Raw genomic sequence first — 6,776 nt, 5'->3', positions numbered from 1 at the left:
GAACGAGATGAGACAGATCTGTAACCTGTCTTCAGTCGGCATGACTTTCTCTCTGAATATTCAAGCCTGATGCTGGATCACAGGGAGACATTCATCGCTTCGTTTATTTACATATTTTCATGCACATATGATTATTTAGAGTTAAATCAATAGATATGCACCCAAAATTGCAATTTTCTCTTACTACAATTGCAATCAACCAACATTTTAGATTGCATGAGTAAAATGTGTTTGCACATGCCAAAGCTGCCACATTGTGGTTGTTTACTGGCTCAAGTCAAAAAGAGTATATTCTGCTCCCTTGAATCTGTTTTAGGTTCTACTTAGAAAATAAAGGGGAACTATCAAGTACTATCTCAGTAAATTAGTTAGCCACACATTCAATCTCTTTAAAGATGGTTTTAATATTTACTTCAAAACGCTTTAAAAGAAATGTTTTGTGTGTTTGTGTGTTATTTCTGTCCTTCAAACTAAAATTACATCATATCATCTTTTTGTAATATTGCCTTGCAAATAAGTGAATATAATCAAAATTAAGTGATGATTAGCTAGTGATGAGAATATATATATATATATATATATATATATATATATATATATATATATATATATATATATATATATATATATATATATATATATTCATCACTAGCTAATCATCACTAAATCATCACTAAATTTTAACTACTAAAAGTAGAATTGCAGGGCATTTTATTATGTACATAAACTTGAAATGTATTTATAATATACTCAGCATGAAATAAATGTATTTCAAATAAGCATATTTATTTTTTCACTAGAGCTGCCTTTTCTCATTTGTTCATTAAAGATGTTTCATGGTTGCTGGTTTTCGGTCACACTTTATATTAGGTGGGCTTAACTACTATATACTTACAATATACTTACTGTATTCATACTGTGTTGCTATTGGTGGTATGGGTAGGTTTATGGGTGGGTTACGATGTAAGAAATGGGTCAAGAATGTAATTATAAATGTACCAAATTATTAATTTAAATGCAGGTACATAGTAGCTAAGGCCACTTAATATAAAGTGGGGCCGGCTTTTACATCACATATTGTGATGTGACAACATACCCAGTTAGTCAAGATGCACCATAAAGAGAATACCGACAATAAATATGAAAATAACTTTCGCGACCACGTCACTGCACTGCACGACACGAAGATGAATTAAAAAAGGGCTCGTCAGTAAACCCAGACGTATGTTTCGAGTTTAAACTGAATTAGTGGAAGAGTCAGAACAGATCCATGACTTCCTGTCTGCCTGCCCTGATGCTATCTGTAAAAAACTCATCACTAAATGCCAATGACTTACATACACTATATACGGACAAAAGTTTTGGGATGTCCCTTTTTCAAAAACTGCGGCCAACAGAGGTCAAACTGTAAAAACTGTATTTCCATGCTTTGGAGGTGTCTGAAAACCACCGTACCCATATGACGCCGGTGTTTGGTGATGAGTTTTTGGCATTTAAAGTCGCACAAAGATTCAAGAATAGAAAAGGGTTCTGTCCGAACAGTTGCATACAATTTTAAGAACCCAATTTTCCCAGAATATCGTTATATGCTCAAACATTAAGATTTCAAGTCAAACCTGTTCATCAGAAGGGGGTGTCCCAATACCTCTGGCGGGATAGCGTATGTTTCGGGTTTAAACTGAATTAGTGGAAGAGTCAGACTCAGAACAGATCCATCACATCACAACATCATAGACTTCCTGTCTGCCTGCCCTGATCCTGATCTCTCTATCTCTCCGTTTCCATCTTCATTTGACCATACCGCTTCTGTCCAGCCCCTCGCCTCTCTCTCTCTCTTTCTCTCTGTGTGTGTTTGGTCACACTCCTGATCTTAATTGCACTCTACACCAGACGTCATCCGCACCCGCCGCTCGTTACATTCAGAGATTAATGTCTGGGCTCTGGACCGCAGCGAGGCCTGATTTATTCCTTCGCGCCGGTTACAAACAATCTCTCCGAGCAGCTCCAGTTACCTTCAAATGTTTCCTTTTCTTTTCAGGAAGAAAGTCACTTGTTTAAAAATTATGCAAATGTAGGTTCGCCGCACGTCGAGCTATGAATTTATAGCGGAGCCGGCCTCGCGACTTAATTGGTGTTAAAGGGAAACTGGTTTTGTTTCAGCACATTGGCATTGTGCTGCTGTTTGAATTGTGCTCTGTGTAGAGAGACAGCCCCCTCCTGAGGAGCCCTTTCTCTAACACTTTCTGACTGTCTGAACTAAGAAAGTGTGACATGTTCGCTTTCTGTGAAGGAGAAACAAAAGGCTTCAGCCGCCATGAGCGGAGGTCACTCAGCACGGCTCGTTCAGCCTGATGACATCTGCCCGTTAGCGTTTGTTCAAGTCAATTAAAAAAACGAAACGTTAAACAAGCGAGCGAGAGAGGTACCGTGTAACAAATGAGCTCATCGGACGAGGGCGACAAAAAAGTTGAAATGTTTTGCTACGCGGCTCTGGCAGGAAGGGGCTTCGGAGAGTTAGCGAAGCACCGTTCAGGATGAACTGTTTATAGGCTCAGCTCTACCTGCATTCATCACCGGTGACAGAAAACAACAAGCACGGGACTGGAAGTCAATCATTATATCCAGATGCACTGGGAACAAGTGCTTTCTTACTGCTTTTGAATTGTAAAAGTCGAACGAATCAAAACTACAATTTAGCATCGCCTTAGCCCTTAGAGTCAGGCCATAATTCAATTAAGACATTCAAGTCACTTTTATAGACATGCTTTAGAAAAAAGCATTACTGGTGTGCATCTTAAGATGAAACTGATACGCACTGATGTGTTTTAAGATCAATGCAAGTTTCTTTCAGCTGAAACTGCTCAGATTTACATTTAGTCTAGGACTAGTCTTAAGCCTTGTCTGTGAAGACAGAGCCATTTAAGCCATCATAACATGTCCTATTCAAAACACAAATAATACATAAGTGTAGAATTATTCTAGAGTGTTTTCCAATCAATCAATCAACTTTGCAATTTAATGGCTTACATGTTTTAGAGTTTGAATTTAAGGTTTATTTTCAGGAACACATGGCCTCTCAGCACAGACGTTTTATGCTGTTTAATTGTCTAACCACAATTCATTTATCACATCCAAAATAAAAATGAAAAAACTAAGTTTGTGTTTGTCAGCCGTCTGATATCATGAGGCTCATCGTACGCTGCAAGACTTTCTGTGAAATCTGTCAATTGTGACTGCTCAAAATCTGCAGAACAAGCCAGACTGCAGATTGAGGCAACGATCTAGGCGAAGGTTTAATAGTCTATTCTCTGGACTCAGTGCAACTCAGCTTTAAGGCAAGACTCCAAGGTTAGCCGAAAAAGTGCATGTGGTACGCAGGGGGAGAGAGACCAGATGCTGTTCAGTGGAGGAGAGGCTCTACTACGCTGAAAAAACTGCTTTTTTAGGAAAACGGCTCATCATTTAACGAATCAGCAGCCAATCAGTCAACCTTCATCATATTTGCCATTAATCAATGGTATTTGAGCGATCTATTTCAACAAAACAAACAAAAAATGCTGTTTAGAGAAAAGTCTAGAACAATTTTGCAACAGGTAGGAGTCAGGTAATGATCATTCTAATTCATTTATGATATCCTATCCTATTTCATACCGCAAAGTTGCTTTAACACAATTTGTTAAAAGCGCTATATAAATAAAGGTGGCTTAAAATACTAAAAACACATCGCTTAGTCACACAAAGTATTGATGGGTTTGCAATAATAAAATGAGAAATTCCAGCTGTGATGCAAACAGGTAGATCTTTGAATCTGAAGTGAATCTCAAGCAGGAGAAACACCTGTCTGAGGTAGAGAGAGGTGCGTGTGTGTGTGTTTGTGTGTGTTTGCACAGCGTGACGCTTTGCCACAAGCCCCTAGAGAACCTTGATCTGTTACACACACACACACACACACACATCAGAGCGCTCAGGTTTACAGCCCAGCCTGCCCACCTGATCCCCCCCACCGCAATCAGTCTTCTGTTGGCACACGCAATTAAAAGATGTCAAACCTGGTTTCTTTAACCGTGTTTGGGTTTGGCTTGTCAGCATGTCAAAGGGTATCTAAAGAAGGCCTCAATTAAGGCAGAATAAGAGAGGTCTGGAAAAGTGAGTCGGAGGAGAACTGCTGTCCCTCAGGCATGAGACGACGCACAGAGAGACAATGGTCCGGGAACACGATAAGGACGGCGTGTCTGTCTCTCCCGCCCCCTGGGAATTCTGGGACTGAGACGCTGGGATTCCGAAGGAGAGGTATCAGGTTTGTGAGGCTGTTGCGGACGGCTGGGACGAGTTCCAAGGCCAGGGATACGGAGGCGCCACCAGGTAACGAGACGCGGGGGCTGACGTGCCAACAAGAGTAACCAGAGATCCTGAAACCTCCAGTCCATCATAATTACAGAGGAAAACGCTGCTGTCGCGCTCCCCATGTACAGTATCCAGAACTCTACTGCACAAAAAACACCTTCCTTTAGGAAAACTCCGGATCTACATTCACACGGTTTGCGTGAATCACAGAAAGGAAGCGCGTTTACAATATTACTCTTACAATAGAGGCCTAGCAGACAAGCGCTCCACTGGGTTTACAAGCAGAAATGCGAAGCTTGCGTTTTTGTTCAAACATTTACACGAGTTGTTCTTCGGTGAAACGGTTCGTTTAAGCTGTTTAAATCATCATTTGTAAGCGGGAGCAGCTTTCTAGGTGGAATAACTTCTGATTATCCATCACCGCTGTAATTCCTATAGAGGTGGACGTCGCTCACTATAAACAGGACTGTAAATCACATCCTCTCCACGTCGACAGAAAATGAATGTAAATAGGTTTACTTTCTTTACTGGTCTTTTACTCGACAAGGCCGGTAAACCATGCTTGCACGTGCATTTAATGTCATTTTTATCCACAGCGCAGTCATCTTTTTAGTAAAATTGTTGCATTTTTTAACATGTAAAATGACTTATAGGTGTTAGTTCACACCAAAATTTCAATTGTCATCAATTACTCAGCCTTATGCAATCCCAAACCCGTGAAACTCGACTTATAAAATTATATTTTTCAATGAAATCAGAGATTCTTGTTCCTCTATTAAAAGTAAATGGCATCAAAACGTTCATAAAACATATTACTGCATGATACACTGCATGACAAACATTTAATTTATGATTTTATTTATGTGTAAACATTGCTCAAGACACATTGGGCAAATCGAATATGACACTGGACCATATTTAACTGACAAAATAAATAATAATAAAAAAATTGGTTTGTTCCAACAGATTTTGTTGACCATATTTGGTGTGCTCTACGTGTGTTTTTATATTTGAATAAAAGCCTGTAATAACCGAGAGTACTGATGACAGAATTTTAGATGAACTGTCCCTTTAAATTGTATTTGATCTGGATCAGACATTTTTAAAAAATAAAGGCTCCAAAACAACGACGCCTCAGAAGAACTTTCAGCGAACAGTTCTTAAAAGAACCATTTTGTAAGTAAAAACAGAAGAAACCTCTACATTATAAAGAACCTCATGGAGAACATAACACACTATGAGCATTTACAATGCAATTTACGGAAGCATATATAGAGATGCAAGGATCACAAAAGCTAAACCCTGCTAATCTCAAAAACGAGGCGCAGACGGTGAGATTCCTGTAATCTAACCTTTTCTGCACCCAGCTCTGAACTCAGATCACTGACTGACAGCCATTCTGATGGTGATGATGATGGATCCTCTGGAATAAAACACAAAAGGCTCTGTCTGGCGTGTGTGTTAGCTCTGATGCCTGTGCTCGGCTCTCAGGGGCTCAGCGGTTTGAGTGACTGCAGTCGGGGGAAACCCTGCAATACAAGCACATATTACAGTTTACACAGCTCTCTGAGTGATGCCGCCAAGAACACAGTTATTTTCCCCAAAACACACAAACACAGACCATCAGCCGCTTTAAGACATTTCACCTGCGAGCGTTATGAAACGTGTACTAATGTAAGAACTTTAGCGGCGCGTTTTATAACACGCACTTAAAATATGACAAGCAGACCAGTGGAAATAAATGGCTGCGGGTTGAATAAATAGTAACAAATACATAGGAGCGTGAAAGAAATTCTCGAGAAACCGAGGCACGTAATGAAAAACCTTTCTTAGGTCAGCTTAGACCACTTTCAAGTCCAAGATGGTCTTAACCGGTTTATATGGCAGATGCAGCGCTGCAAAGCATATAAAGCTATAGTTCAACTATTCACTGCTGCAGGAAAACCAGCCCAAGCAGTGTAGACAAGATGGGTGAAAGGGCCAATATTCTGCTCAATTACTCGTAGAAACGAAATGTTCAGCTTGGTTCTTTGAAGAAATTTGGCTCCTCAAAGAAAGTGTGAAGAACATTTTAATCTAAAGAACCTTTTTCCTACGGTGGCCCAGTAGTGCATTTTGTGTGTTGTGCACACTTTGCTATGTTGTGGGTTGTTTCCATCGTGTAGCGAAATTGATTCTGTTGTGTTATACTAATTTAATTGCAGCTTGTTTCCGTTATGTTGTGCTCATTTCATTGCGGCTTATTTCTATTGTGTTGAGCCTTGTTTGAGTTGTGATGCAACTTGTTTCCAATGGGTTGTGACTTGTTTCCGCTGTGATGTGACTTGTTTCTATTGTGTTGTGACTTGTTTCCGTTGTGTGGTGACTTGTTTCCGCTTTGAAGCGGCTTGTTTCTATTGTGTTTTGATTTGTTTCCATTGTGTTGTGACTTG

The sequence above is a fragment of the Puntigrus tetrazona genome, unplaced genomic scaffold (genome assembly GCF_018831695.1).
Source record: "Puntigrus tetrazona isolate hp1 unplaced genomic scaffold, ASM1883169v1 S000000008, whole genome shotgun sequence".
NCBI classification, from domain to species: Eukaryota; Metazoa; Chordata; class Actinopteri; order Cypriniformes; family Cyprinidae; genus Puntigrus; species Puntigrus tetrazona.
The sequence above is the reverse complement of the archived record's forward strand: the minus strand, read 5'-3'. Positions refer to the sequence as shown.